General features: G+C 43.0%; 1 protein-coding gene across 5 annotated transcripts in view; it reads left to right on the forward strand.

Annotated features, from left to right (window-relative positions):
* FGF13 (fibroblast growth factor 13) overlaps positions 1 to 15682 on the forward strand; it is a 604280-nt gene that overhangs the window by 1680 nt on the left and 586918 nt on the right. For 3 of the 5 annotated variants that reach the window (XM_074392005.1, XM_010351484.3, XM_010351487.3), the window contains exon 1: positions 15126 to 15237. The exons of 1 other annotated variant lie outside the window; for it this stretch is intronic. The gene's annotated coding sequence lies outside the window, so the exon portion shown is untranslated. Of the gene's footprint in view, positions 1 to 14717; positions 14774 to 15125; positions 15238 to 15682 lie in introns of those variants that run through there. One more of the 5 variants, XM_074392004.1, reaches the window with a different exon arrangement.

Below are 15682 nucleotides of genomic sequence, written 5' to 3' on the forward strand. Positions count from 1 at the left end.
ATTTCTTTTTCTTCTGCTGAGCCAGGAGATTTGCAGGAAGTTGCCTCTGAAGAGTCTACTTGCCTAGTACTTTGAACAGTGGCTCCACTAATAAAATTTCTACATACAAGCAACATCTTAGGAATGCATTTGTCAGTAAAGGAGTGGTTCCCAAACTCCGTTTCGTGAACCAATGCCAGGCTGTCTACCCAGGAATCACCTGAAAAGATTGTTTAAAGACGTCATTTCTGATTCATATCTTTGGAAATTCTGATTCAGAAAGTCTGGGAGTGGAGCCCCAGAAGCTAGACTTAGCAAGCAATCATTCTAAGGCATGGCTAAATTTGGGAAGTACTGTGCAAGTCTAGGCCCTCATATTTTTGTTTTGTCTTATATCTCTCAATATTTTTCTTGCCTTTGGGATAAAGCCAAATTATTTAGCTCAGCATCCCCAGGCCCTCCATGATCTGGCCCTAACCTAGCTTTCAAATCCGATTCCTCATTATTCCTCTTCGCCACTTCCAACATTCCTGGTTGAATTCAACTGGCCACTGTTTTCCTTTTTTGCTTTTATGCCTGGAAACTTTACTCACATTATTGCTTTCGACTATATGTCCTTCCCCACTTCTCTGCACACCATAATCTACCCCATTTCTCATGGTCTATACTATAGTGTGCATAAGATTGATGTGGAAGGCTTCTTTAAAATGCCAACTCCTGGGTCTCACTTCTGGGATTTCTGATTCAGGAGATCTGGAGCCTTTAAGAACCTCAGAGAATATGATGCTGATCACACACTCAGAAACACTGCATCTAGCTCAAATGCCATTTCTTTACAAAACCATTTCTGGAAATGTTTGCCCATCCCTACAACAACTCTTATAGCATTTTGTTTGTAGCACTATGATTTAACACTTCACTATCTACCTTGTATTTGATTTATTCATGTATGCCATCATTTTCCTCATTCAACGCACATTTATTGAATGTAAAAGGCATATCTTTCCTTCAAGAACTTGAACTCTTTGAAAGAGGAAATCTATGCCTATTCATCACTGTAAACTTAGGCATAAATCTGGTCTGTGTCAATGGGGGTAGTAAAGTTTAAATCTCTTTGCTGTAGCTGGGAGGCAGGATAGAACATGTCCCAAGATGAAACTTTATTTTCCTAAGGAGATGTGTACATGAGACAGGTCTTTTCCCTGTCTCCATGCCCCAGATCTGAGATTTATGCACAAGAGTGGGATTTCAGAGGCCTTCTGCAGTTGGGCAATCTCAGAGCACAGTGATGCCTGGATTCCAGGGAGTCTCTTGGCTTAGATAGGATGGGAAGCACATGGCATTTCTAAATACAGTAGTTCTGCCATAAGGGAGGGATCAGCACAGTGTCAAGGGGTACAGAGTAGGGGCAAGAGATGTTTGGTGATGAGGATCTGGATGGACTTCCCTTGGGAGAGGCTTTCCTTCTTTGTCTTACTTGAAGCAGTAATTGCAACTTCTTTGAATTTGTTTTTGAAATGCTGAGGCTCCTTAATTATTTTAAATATACTTTACATATATAATATATATATAATAATCCATACTACTTGCTGAGTATTATATTTCCACATTGCCAGTCTCATATAATTATATAAAACATGTATGTATAAACATATGCCCCTGCCTGTCTTTAGCTATAGATTATTTCACAGATATTGTTACTCATACCTTTTTGTATATTACTCTTCCTGCCTTTTACTAGTTATGTGGCGTTATATTCTCTGAGCTTCAGTTTCCTCATCAAGAAAATGAGGATTATAATAGAACCTATCTCGTAGAATTATGAGCAGTCAACAAGTTAAAATACGTAAAGCACTTAAAACACTACCATACGTGAATGTTTGCTATTATCATCGTTACTATTACTCCCATTCAATAAAACCTACAAGTCATCTGCAATCTCACTATTTAATTCTTTTTAATGGCTGCACAGCATTTTGTGATATTGATGAAGAATAATTTATTCAACCATTCCACTTTTAGTAGACATTCACTTTATTTCCAATTTATATTTTACCACTAAAAGCAACATAGTAATAAACCCTTCCATGCTGTTGGTTTTTTCAGTCTGAAACAGGTTCCCAGGAATAAATAGCTGGGTTAAAGGATGTATGCATATTGTTTTTAATTTTATCAAATGTTGACTTCTTGCTTTTTAAAAAGCATATAACATATTTACAAGTCTACTAGTAATTTATGAGAGTGCCAATTTCCCCTTGCAATCCCACCAACAGATTATCTTACTGCCCTTTTTAAATTTTGCAAGTCCTATGTATAAAAATAAGTCATCTCATTTTTACATTAACTTATGAGTTAATGTAAAATAAGTTTCTCTGTTTACTTATGAGTCTGAGTATCTTTTGAAAATATCATTGGCCACTTGAATTCGCTTCTCTGTGAAGTGGTTCTTCCTACATTTTGCCTGTTTTGGAATGGATTGTTTTTCTTTGTCAATTGTTTTTTTTTTGAGACAGAGTTTCGCTCTTGTTACCCAGGCTGGAGTGCAATGGCGCGATCTCGGCTCACCGCAACCTCTGCCTCCTGGGTTCAGGCAATTCTCCTGCCTCAGCCTCCTGAGTAGCTGGGATTACAGGCACGTGCCACTATGCCCAGCTAATTTTTTGTATTTTTAGTAGAGACGGGGTTTCACCAGGTTGACCAGGATGGTCTCGATCTCTCGACCTCGTGATCCACCTGCCTCAGCCTCCCAAAGTGCTGGGATTACAGGCTTGAGCCACCGCGCCCGGCTTGTCAATTGTTAAGAAGTCCCTGTATATCATAGCTATAAGTCCCTTATCTGTTCTCTGGCTGCAACTATGTTTCTAGTTTCTTGTTTACCTATTGATTTAATTATTGTGTCTTCTGCCAAAATTTTGAAGTATTATATATAGTCAAATATCTTTTATAACATCTGGGTTTTGAGAATTGATTAAGAAGGCCTCTCCATTTCTAGATTGTGTATGTTGTTGAAAATCTCCCTAGATTTTCTTGTAGGACTTTTACTATTTTTACATTAAAATATGTATTTATCTGGAAACTATATTGTTTTAGGTATAAAATGGAGGTTCTTCCTTTGTCAATATCACATTTTTGTGATAACTGTAGCTTTATTGTAATTCTTTTTTTTTCTTTCTTTCTTTTTCTTTTTTTTTTTTTTTTTGGGACAGAATCTCGCTCTGTTGCCCAGGCTGGAGTGCAGTGGCACAATCTTGGCTCACTGCAACCTCTGCTTCCTGGGTTCCAGTGATTCTCCTGTCTCAGCTTCCTGAGTAGCTGAGATTATAGACACCTGCCACCATGCTCAGCTATCTTTTCTCTTTCTAGGAGGCTTATTATTTTTCAGGATCTATCTTCTAAGGTTCTTACGTTTTTCCTCATCATTTCATTGTTTTCGTATTTTTGACTTTGTGCTTTGTGACTCTTATTCCACTTTATCTTCCAGGCCACTATTTTGGGTCTCAGCCATAATCCTCTTCTTCTTAAATCCATCTACTGAACTGTTTATTGGGGAATATACATTTTTGTTTGCAGTTCTGGAAAGTCTATTTTTATGCTGTGCTTGAATCTCCTTATATGCTCTTATTTTGTTATCGTGTTGGTTGTGACGGTGTTCAAGTTGTCACTTGTCTCTCCTCCTATCAGTTTAATTTTTTTAGGTATACATTGCCTAATTTACCTCTCTGGTTGGTGATTGCTGAACCCACAGAAATGGTTATAAAGTGTGGGGAGGAAGGCCACTGTAAAGGCCAGTGATTAGATGAAATAACAAAAATATCAACTCTAGTATCTAGCAGACCCTTAAAAGGCTTGCTAGCAATCCATATAGTCAATTCAGGGTGAGAAGCAGTAATAGACTGCACCCAATAAGCGTGATTTGAGGATCCAAAAGCAGAGCGACCTCGAGTCTCAGTGGAAAGGGGATTGCCTATAGAGGTATTCACAGGTATGACAAGAAGCTGCGCTATAGGCTTATCAGGAGTTACAGTAAATATTCCACGAGGTGCCCAAACAATAACTTTAATTTTTCTAAAAGACTAGATTTACGCGCCGGGCGCGGTGGCTCAAGCCTGTAATCCCAGCACTTTGGGAGGCCGAGGCGGGTGGATCACGAGGTCGAGAGATCGAGACCATCCTGGTCAACGTGGTGAAACCCCATCTCTACTAAAAGTGCAAAAAATTAGCTGGGCGTGGTGGCACGTGCCTGTAATCCCAGCAACTCAGGAGGCTGAGGCAGGAGAATTGCCTGACCCCAGGAGGCGGAGGTTGCGGTGAGCCGAGATCGCGCCATTGCACTCCAGCCTGGGTAACAAGAGCGAAACTCCGTCTCAAAAAAAAAAAAAAAAAAAAAAAAAAAGGCTAGATTTATTGAGGACTTAAACCAGCAACCTTATAGTTGCATGCTTCACACTTTAATGACTGAGCTAACAAGTCACTTGCATTACAAAGAGTTAGAAAGCTTTTCTTAAATTGTATTTTGGATGCAAATTTGGCCACCTGAGGTGGTGTATCTTGCCTGAGAGCTGAGCGGGCGGGGCTTGCAGTGGGCAAAGAAAGGAAAAAAAAATGTCAGTTTAAAACTGAGGTAGCAGTTTCTGGGCCTTTGGCCCCGCTACGAGTACCCCCGCCCCAATCGTGCGGAGGCAAAGCTTCTGTGGTCAAACTTTCTAAGAGAGAAACAGATGGACAAACACATTCACAAAGCTTTCTCCAAACAGCAGTCAATACAACAGTTTGAGGTAGATTATTACCTTGAAAGCAAAATTGATTAATCTTTTCTCCATTAAGTCCCCAAGCTTTTTCATCCAAACTTCCACCTTCAGGGACCCAGGAACACAATTCACGAACAATTTGCAAAAATTCCTGTACATGACTCAACTTTACATCATGACCTCTAATCTTCATCATAAAATGTATAAACAACTTATATTCCTTAGACTCTAAATACCCCATGTTTTACTCCAGACTGAAAACTTGAAAATCAACACTTGTATATACACGATTAAGAAAACAACTCAAAAACTTACTGCTGCAGCCTCACTCCTTAATTGATGAGCGTCACTGTGATCTCTCGTGTCCAGGCCCCGCGGACAGTCTCTTCGTGGTCGCCAGATGTCGGGGACCGACCCGGACGAGTAGGCACATCTGCCGGGGGTCTCTCGACCTGCAAGAGGGTCTCAATCCCTGGAAGAGAGAGTGCGCTTGAGTGGGGATCTGGAGGGCTGATAGGCCGTGCCTAAACAGCAAATTTTATTTTTCAAAGGCCAGGAATAAATACACTTTCTTCTGCTCTGGTTTACCTCATAGCAAGAGGAAATGCAAATGTATACCTTACATGGCCTATACAATAGAGAAGTCAGATACACAATGGTTGCAAGAGGAAATGCAAATGTATACCTTACATGGCCTATACAGTAGAGAAGTCAGATACACAATCAGTGGTTGTAAAAAGTAACAGAATTTCCTGTGATCACAAAGCTTGTTTACATCCAGACATTATTCCTCCTGGCTGCAGATATCTCTGGTTTGATCTTGTTCTAGAACTGAGATGTGAAAAGGTTTTTTGGTTTTGCTCATCAGAATATCTTTTAACCGGATTCTCCTTTGTCTACTCCTGACTCAACTTATCTCAACTTCCCCATTCAGGAGGCTCTGAGTCAGAAATCAAAGCCATCCCTTATGGTGGCATTTGCTTTGCAAATATCCTGACAGTTTAACCATTATCTAGGGTACAAGGCAGTCAGGTAAGTAAGGTTTAAGGCTTATTCTTAAAGAGTCATAAAAAAGGTTAAAAGCAGGAACTGAGCCGGGCCTGGTGGCTCAAGCCTGTAATCCCAGCACTTAGGGAGGCTGAGGCGGGTGGATCACGAGGTCAAGAGATGGAGACCATCCTGGTCAACATGGTGAAACACCGTCTCTACTAAAAATACAAAAAATTAGCTGAGCATAGTGGCGCCTACCTGTAATCCCAGCTACTCAGGAGGCAGGGGGTCACTCGGTCTAGCAGCAACGCATAGTTTTAGGTCCAAACGATATTGTGGTTGATATTAGAAACTGATCATTCATCTTTCAGATCCTCTTTCCGGATAGCTCGATTGCCTCCAGTAGGAAACTGTGTTTGGGATCAAACTCACCGTATAGTGAGACTCACGCCTTTTGGGGGTCTCACACGAGAATGTTCCCCACAATTCACCATATGAAAATGCTCCATAAGTGTTAGGCTTTTCTAGTGCTGAATCCAGGCTTTGCTCAAGAGGCAAAGGCTGACAACACTTCTTTCTGTTGAGTCTTCTACAATGTCTAGAGCCCCACTCACAACTAAAGCCCTTAGGCTTTAGTTGCCATTAGTTGCCATTTAGTTGCCATTAGGTTGAGGAGAATTGGTGGCCTGGAGCTGGGAATGGGAAACAACACATGCTTAGGTCACTATCTTCCCAGAGCCCTCTGTGGTTTCTAAAGAAGAAGAAAAAAGGCCTTGGTATGGACTTTAGATATATTACTTCCTAGGGAGTCATTTTATAATAACACAAAACTAGTGGAGAAATTCAGAGTGGGTGCCTGAATCAGTTTACATACAGTCATGAAAATAGAGCCACTAAAATATTGCAAAGATAAAGAATTTAATATATTTTAGAAACTAGATTCACAAAAAGTAGGAGGAGCTAGGAAAGTGAAAGTACGGGAAATTCATGCTGGAGGATCAGACAAATATCTCTAATGACTTTAACTTGAAACACTGGAGGAGGTAAGGAAACCAAAGCTCACAGGGATTCTGAGAAGTCACCAGGTCTAGTTGCATAAGGCTAATAGGAAATGGGAGCTCATAGGGAGATCTGTGAAGCCACATACCTGACTGTCACAGCCTCCGGAGAACAATGACTTCTGCTTCACTCCCACATTCCAAGTCTTGAGTGAGTTTCTCTCAGTGGCAAACTCTAACCTGGGATCATACATGGAAGGAGTTTCTGCAAACCTACTTCCCAGCTTTAACAAGAAGTGGTTGCTGAGTTTACATCAGACAATCCAGAAGAAATAAAGACTGGCAGTGGAGGATTATGAGTGTGGCTAACTAAGGAAGCCTCTGGAGAGGACTCCCCTGTCCTTAGTCACAATGCCATAGCTTTCTTGATCAGTGTGCTTTGATACGGTTCTCAGAAATGTCCTCTTCAGTACCAAAAAAGACAGAGCATCATTCTCTATCCATGGATTCTTTCAGAATCCTCTGGCCGATGCCAACCACAGCCTTCTTGACAATGTCAGCATCTGACATGCAAAAAGTATTGGATTCTGCAACAGAAAGACCTGGGTTGAAATACTGCTAGTGCTATTCCATAGATATGGGAAACTGAGCTGATAGGTTACCCTTTTCCAGTTCCCTTCATTACTTGTAAATCAAGGGTGACATTATGTAATACTGAGAAAACTTACAAGGATGAAATGACAGTTTATGTAAAGCACCATGTATTAATTACATCCCTTATTTTGGGTCATTAGTCTTGCTGCATTGACAGTGCTTCTGGTACATGCCTAAATCAAAGCAAAATGATGCTGTTGCTTCTTTTATACTAAGTGGGGGCCCTCCAAGCAGAGTCTCTTTTGCTGGCCTAGAAACAGTAGGGCAAACCCTATATTGTCGATCTAAGTTGCCTCCCCAAAGCAGACAATAGTGAATCCTTACCTTGCAGGCTGGGTGATGTAGGGAGGGGAAAGGCCATATAGAATAGAGTGAAATAAATATAGAAAAAATGTAATAAAAAACAATCATGCAAGGTTCTCATACTGAGAGAGGAGTTGAGAACATGGAAAGGGAAATAGCACCAGAGACTGCACTGGGAGAAGTAGAATGGGGAAGAATAAAGAATCCCACAAGTGGGATACTGAGAAGAGTACATGGCTAGGGACGTCCCTTAGAGAAGACCACAATTAGCCACAGTATAGCAGGTATCGTTATGACAACAGTGTTATAGGTAAAGTCACTTACACCATGTGCCAGATACATCCATTCTGCACCATGTAAAATCATACCAAGTACGTTGCAGTTTGAAGTGAAGTATAGGTCTAAGCGTCTCATCATTAGAAACCTAGCTTGTTATTTCTTGACCATCTGTAAGTCACCTCTCTTTCTCCAAAATGTAACAGTTGTATACAGTACCAGCTACGTATAAGGCTCTTCACATGTCCTAACCCCTGGCGCTTCCAAAGAAGGCTCCAAGAAACTACTCAGGAAAACAAAGGATCAAAAGCAAAAAGCACTGGCAACACAGTGAAGATCATTTAAACTATCAGAGGAAGAGGAAGAGTACCAGAATCTTTGTTTACCAAAATCATGGGCAATAAGACAGGGTTGGAGGGAAACAGGGAGAGAAGGTGTCACAGATGGGAATCTCTGAAACCAGATGGAGTTTGTGGTGGAAGACATTTTCATTAGGGATCAACAACTGTGAAAGGAAGTGGGAAGAGGCTGGATTGAGCAGAGGGAGAAGTTGAACTGTGAAGCAGGACCAATGAAGCCTTAGCCTACCTAGCAGGGAGCTTTGGAGTGAGTATTGTTTGTCAGAGTGCCTGCATTGATCTAAAATGGCCAGGCTTTGCTCATTCATGGAATGTGGGGTGATCTAGGAAGGGAATGACCTCAGGTGAAGCAGTTCCACAGCAGAGACAAACTGTGAGGGAGCTGTCAGCTGGAAGGTGCCCAGTGATTACACTCCCCACAGCTGAGCAGCAAGTATTTCTTGGGAGGAGAATCTGGAAAGCACTCCTCTATGTTTATCACACTGTGGGGGTGGAGGGTGGCTGGGGGTGGAGGGTGGCTGGGAGTGGGGAGGGGCAGGGGTCAGGCATTGACAGAAAATAAAGGAAAGGCCAGTAAGCCCTAAGATCTCTGCTCTTTCTCTAATGTTTGACTGTATTTTCAGAGAAGTTTTAGAGGTACTTTTTATTTCATAATATTAACAAAATATTCAGTATCATATTGTAGAAAGAGCAGGGACTTTGGAAGCAAAAGTGCCTACTTGCATCTCAATCCTGCCTGGGTGCACCTCTTAATAGCTGTATAATCTTGGATAAGTTGCTCCACCTCTCTGAGCTTGTTTCCTCTTCTGGAAAATGGAGATAATAATAGTCATTAACTCAGAGGGTTGCTTTCAGTATAAAGTGCCATATTCTGGATAAATATGTAGTACATACAAGAAAGCTAGTAAATTAAACAAATAACATTGTAATAATGAGGATATTTGTTGTGCCTCTTACGTGCCAGGCACTATGTTATACCACAGGTTGGGCACGGGACAAGTTAATCTTAGAGGAGTTTCACACAGTCCTTTTCTTCTAAGAAGTTACAATCTTGTTGAGAGAATTCAAGATATAGGCGAATACGAGAAGCTAAAAACTACTATATCCAAGAATATTTTTTGGGAAATAAAATTTTCTTTCCTGAACTCTTTTATTTTACTATTGTCAGTATAACTGCTAGAATGAAGGCAAGAACAAGACCTGCAAATCTGGAAACTGCCCAGACCAAAGTCTGTTGTGTGTTACTTCCTGAGAGAGACAATGGCAAGGTCCTCAGTTTTGGATGTAGTGAATATCGGGAGCACGCTATGAGGAAAAGGGCAACTTCGATTACCCGCTCCTCTTTGACACAGGTGATTCTAAATGTTGTGGAATGATAGAGATTCTGGGTGAGGATTCAGTGCTGCCCAGTGATATTAGTTGGGAATGAGACTGAATTCTTGAAAAAGCTTTGCTCATTGTTTCCTTCTTCACTGGAGAAGGAAGTGACAAAACATTTAAAGATATTCATTCCTGACAGGCATCCCAACATCACAGTATAATGGTCCAAATGTTTAATTTTACAGGAGGCAGAAAATCACATATCTGCTTGGTGTAGACTGGAAAGGTCTTCGTGTTAAGGTGTTTTTGGATACATCATTGGCATCTCTCTGTCTTGTAACTTCCTCTCATTCCAAAAACCCATTCTGGTTTATAGCAGACAAACGTAGGGAACAGTGAAGACTTGATCTGAAAATGTTTCTGGACTTCTCATTTCAGTTATCTATTGCTGTGTAACAAAGCACCCCTAAACTGAGTGGCCTAAAACAGCCACCAATTTGCTCACAAGTCTGTGGTTTAGGAATGTGGACAGGGTCCAGCAGAAATGGCTCTTTTGCGTCCCACGAAATCTGGAGGCTCACAGCTTGAATGGCTAGCAGCTGACTGAGAGGGCTTAACTGGTGTGATATGTCTGGAGCGTTGGTTCTTGCCATAAACTGGGTTGTTCAGTTCCCTTTCACATGGCCTCTTCATATGGCCAGATTGGGCTTCCTTCCAACTTGAGTCTCAGGGTGTCTGACTTTTTACACGGTGGCTGGCTTTCACTTGAGGGAAGGGCAGCTGCCAAGTTTCTTAAAGGTGAGGACTGAAACTGGCATAGGATCACTTCGGCCACGTTACAAGTCACAAGCACAGCCTGGATTCAAGGGTGAGGGAAATAGACATTAGCTCTGCAAGGTGGAGTGGCATATACATGTATTCAGGATTAGGGGAACTTGTTGGTCATGACTCCAGTAACTATTGCTGCATAGCATATTACACTAAAATGTTGTAGCAAAAAACAAATTAGAAATTAAAAACATTTAATTTTGCTCACAATTTTATGGGTTAGGAATGTGAGGAGGACTCCCCTGAGTAGTTCTCCACTGATGAATCTCTCATAAAGTTGCAGTAACATGTCAGCTGGGGCTGTAGTGGTCTTGTGGTATGATTGGACTTGACATCCAAGATAGATCTCTCCCTTCGCTGGCCAGCAATGCTGGCTGTTGTCTCGGAGCTCAGCTAGCATGGTTTACTGGTGAGCCTAGATATGAACTCTCTAGTATGGCAGTCTCAGGGTGGGCAAACTTCTTACATGGTAGCTGGCTTTTCCCAGAGGAAACATTCCAAAGAGGGCCAGGCAGAAGCTATGTGGCCTTTTCTCACCTAGTCTAAAACTGACAGAATAACACTTCTACCATACTCTATGGGCTGAAGCAGTTACAAACCCATTCAGGATCAAGAAGTGAGGACATAGTGGCCATCTTTCAATGGCCATGTTTTAAAACTGCCAGAGTGGCCATCTTTGGAGATTATGTTTCCAGCTCTTATAGAAATCTACCAACTAATTGGAGATTCTAATAGAAAGAAACCTTAACTCATGATATAGATAAACACTGAAGGGTTTGAATAAAAAATGAATGCCTTTTAGAGCTCTGGCATTTGCATATGAACATTCAAATTGTTGAGACTTGAGTGTAAAAATTAAAGTTGCTTCCAAATCCCAGATCTTGGCCTGTTGGGCTTTTCTTTATCTCAAGCACCCTGGCTGGTAGCTTTTGCCAGGCTGCCTCCTTTTGAACCAGTTTTCTGCTGTGAAATGTTTTCACAAATGGAAAACATGTTTTATCCAGTGAAAAGCAGTCTTGTCACTGAATCATCTAATTTGGTTGTGCCTGATGACAATGTCTCTACACCCAGGTAGTCCAAAACTGCCAGAAAAAGGCCCTAAGTATATGTGTCCTCTACCTTCCTGCTCACTCCAACTTTACCCTCCAGCACAGACAAGGGAACCATGTGGCCTCTTGCCCAGAAACATTGCTCAGAACTGCTATAGAATGAGCAAATCCGGAATCCAGAGGCTGGTGTCTTGAGGCATTTGTAGACTAGCAGGAAACTGACATTGAGATAATAGGGCCAAGACAGTGAGACTCTTAGGACCTTTTCCACTTTACTACAAAGCAGTAATTTATTCCAGAAAACAGCCTAGCCCTCTTTAGAGGCATGGCCATGCAACATTTACTTTTAGAATATAGTTTTAATTCCAGGACTGAGTCACTCTACTACACAGAATAACTCTGCACCCACCCCCCACGGCCACCATACTCTACCAGGTCAATGGAATATCTCTCATAAAAGCAGCAGAGACAGGATGGGACACATTTTACCAAAGTGGCAAGGCACAGAGAGGTGAAGTGACCAGATAAGTGGAAATTGCTACACTGAAAACTGAGGGTACTTCTACTGCAGTGGGATGAAGGAGATGGATCTGGGTGGGAAAGTGGAAGTACTACAAGTGAAGGCAGATTTTCCTTGAGATGCTTCAAGACTGAATCTTTTTGGTGAAGGGAAAAGACCTTCTGACCATCCTCACACAGATGGCAGATCTTCCAGCAGAGCATCCTGCATTACCAAGTAGCTTGGGGGCTGGACACTGGAGCATGCCTTTTCTGAGTTGATTCCAACAACATTTTTTTCATATTAAATATTTCACAGGGCTTTGAAGAGGGAAAGTCCCCCATTCCTTTCACAGAACAGGCTGTGACCTCTTTACCAGAATCTTCAGAATCTTTGTTTAGATAAGACTGCCCCTGCACTTGAATATTCATAATCCTTGGTTGTTGGCATGTATGCCCTTATGACGTCATTGATTTGTCTCTAAATGGACACAAACTACCATACTGTTCTTGCATGAAGTATTTCCTTTATCTTCTGATTATTTATTTTGCAAGGTGGTTTACAGGGAAAAACAAAAACACTGTATTTTACCTGTTTGTGTTCGTGGACAGAGAGACTCCACTAATTTTCCGCAGCAGACATCTGAACTCACCTTGATTTTATTAACTAACTTAGGTTTAGTCATATTTTAATGATTAGTGTCCTTTCAGGAACAGAATGATGTCTATCTTCCAGCTGGAAGTTACCCTTCCTAGAAGTGTCATTGTTGATAGGGCTTAGCGAGGTGTCTTATCTGTGCAGAGGACTTTCCTGGAAATCTTAATGTGGCAGGAAAGCTGAGACACCCAGTGTCCCCATCAATACCATGCTTAATATCCTCCAAGACAGAAACCGACCCTTTTCCAAAAATAAGATATTGTTGTTTAATGGGGGATGTGGACAAAGTAAATGATGTGTACACAACAGAGGAGTATGTGTGTGTATGTTTTTGATTGAATGTGCTGAGCTACAGAAGTCTGAAAAGACTTAGAAGTTTATAACTGGCAGACAGGACCATGGAAAATGTGCTTCCCACCTCTTTTTAAGAGGCTGATAGGAGTGTTGAGAAACCCTGCGGTATGACAGAGGAACACTGGTTTTAGAGATAGACCCACCTGGTATCCTAGCCTGCCGCCCATATTTGTCATCCATGCTCCAGCATGTACCAGCCGTGTGAGTTCCTGGCAAGTTACGTTACCTCTCTGAGATTCATTTTCCTCATTTGTGAAATGAAAATAACAATATAACCAACATGTTCTTAGGGTTGTTGTGAAGATGGAATAAGATGATGTAAAGCATTTAGCATGCTGCTTGACACAAGTTAGGTGCTAAATTGGTGATTACTGTTATTGGGTGTAAATTATTTTTTAAATTTCAACTTTTGTTTTAAATACAGGAGGTACATGGGCAGATTCACTATATGGGTATACTGCATAATGCTGAGGTTTGGGGTAGGATTTCCCTTCCCCTCGACCTTTCCTCTAAACTCATCTAAACCTTCACTCCTGAATTCGATCATTTGAAGAGAAATGTTTTCCTTCCCAGACAACTGATATTAATTAATGGTCTAACTTTGCATTGGATAATCACATTGTGTCATCAAGCTCCAGATTATTAGATATTATTTACAAGAAAAATGGGCCTGGAGTTCCTCTCAGACTGAGGATGGAGGCTGCAAATTGAGTTTAGAGGGTTGCCGACCTTTAGACCTGGACTGAGAGCAGGGGCAGCCCACACTCCTGGTTTTGAAAGCCACAGCAGGCTCTTGTAATTGAGTTACCGCCTGGGATTCAGTAAAACTAATCCATCTATATGATTTCTTCGCCTGGTTTAATGCCATTAACAAAACCGAATTAAGAAGCGGGTGGTCTGAGTAGGATGAGGGAAAACGAATTTTCTGCGTGGGAGTCGCGACCGCGCCTTCATGGGCAGGCTGAGGCCTAAGGTCTGATTAATGGATGGTTCTGAAGACTAAGTACTGCTAGTCACCACCCCAGTCCCTCAACAGAGCAGGAGGCTACAAGGGATTTGGATGCACAAAAAAGGCCATCACAGAAGAAGTTTTCCAGGATGCCCCAGGAACTATTTCCTGACTAACATCTCACCCTCCTTCCCTAGTCAGTTTCTTTCTTTTTCTTTCTTTCTTTCTTTTTTTCTTTTTCGTTCTTTTTTCTTTCCTTCCTTCCTTTCTTCTTTCTTTCCTTTTTTTTCTTTCCTTTCTTTCCTTCCCTCCCCTCCCTCCTTCCTTCCTTCCTTTCTCTCTCTCTTCTTTTTCTCTTTCCTTACCCATCTGTAGAACAATTTCTGAGCAGTTTTCCTTCTAGTTCTAATCTTCAGAGGGACCTTCCCTGGGTTTTGTCCCAAGCATTTTCAAGCAACGTTTCACTACTACTTATTCCTCTTCAGCACTCGTCCCCAGTTCCACCTCACCCTTTTGCTTGGGATTGGCCATCCTGGGCGGTGGGCACTCTTTGCTTCCAGTTTACCAACCCGGGCGACCAGCCCTAGGAGGAGTGGCCTGCTTGTGGGAGTGGTGGTGGGAGGGGGCAGCCGCCTAGGACAGTTTCACTCTCTGACCTAGTGACATACAGATCCCAGAGAGCCCGTCTCTCCTCCCTGAAAGCCCGGCTGTCTCAACTTGAGCAGCTAGCCAGAAGCGAAAAGTCATCGACTCCGGGCTGAGATTCCACTGCGCGTTGCGAGCAGTTGCTAACAGGGGAGTTCCCAAAGTGTAGGTGGTGAGCAGCGCGGGCCTGGGAAAGCAGGCGCTAGGAGCAGAGGAGTAACAGCGGCCAGGGTCGGGGAGCACCCGACTTCCATCTCCCCGGCCAACGGTGTGAGCACGCTACAGCGGCACCCGTGGGCCCTGCCTGCCCGGGAGGGGCCAGGGGACGCCCAGCAGACACGCTCGCCAGCACTACGCGGGGCTCGCCGAGGTTTTGTCAACCGGCGGCTGACGTCGGCGCGCCCCTGTCGAGCTCTCTTTTTACTACAGCGGGCAGGCGGCTTTGTGAGGCCCCGCCTTCACCAGCCCCCACCCTCCGCGTGCCCACACCTTGCCGTTTATATAGAATGCGCCGCGGTGTTGATTCGTGGCTCTCTGGGACCGGAGAGTTCTTTGGAAGGAGAGCGCGAGCGAGGGAGCGGGCGAGCTCCAAGGGGGTGTGGGTGTAGGGAGAGAGAGAAAGCAAGCAGGTAAGGGCCATCGTCTTCCAATTCTCCGCGGGCGACCAACTCCAACCCCCTTTTTGGCAAAATAATAGGAACCTGAAAATAGATTAAATAGAAAGAAAAGAGGCGACCCTCTCCTCCCGATTCCCCGAGGGCGAGAAGCTGCGCGGCTCTGCGGTGTAACAGGCTCACACGTTGCTCATCACATGTTCAAACATTTCCCTTTCGGAGAGGCTTGTTATTTTTAAGTGAATATTTTTATCTTTGTTTTGATTTTTTTTAAAAGCCTTCCTCGGGGTTTTATTTTCATCGAGTTGGCGGCCCGCAGCGGATTGGGAGAGGCGGGGGAAAGCAGCCCGCCAGTGTGCGGGCACCCCACCCAGGCAACTCCCGGCGAGCGGCCCGCGCGGAACCCAGGGAGGCCGGCAGCGAAGCCGGGGAGTCCCGGCCGCGCCTCTCTGCCGCCCCG

Source organism: Saimiri boliviensis, chromosome X (genome assembly GCF_048565385.1).
Source record: "Saimiri boliviensis isolate mSaiBol1 chromosome X, mSaiBol1.pri, whole genome shotgun sequence".
Classification (NCBI taxonomy): domain Eukaryota; kingdom Metazoa; phylum Chordata; class Mammalia; order Primates; family Cebidae; genus Saimiri; species Saimiri boliviensis.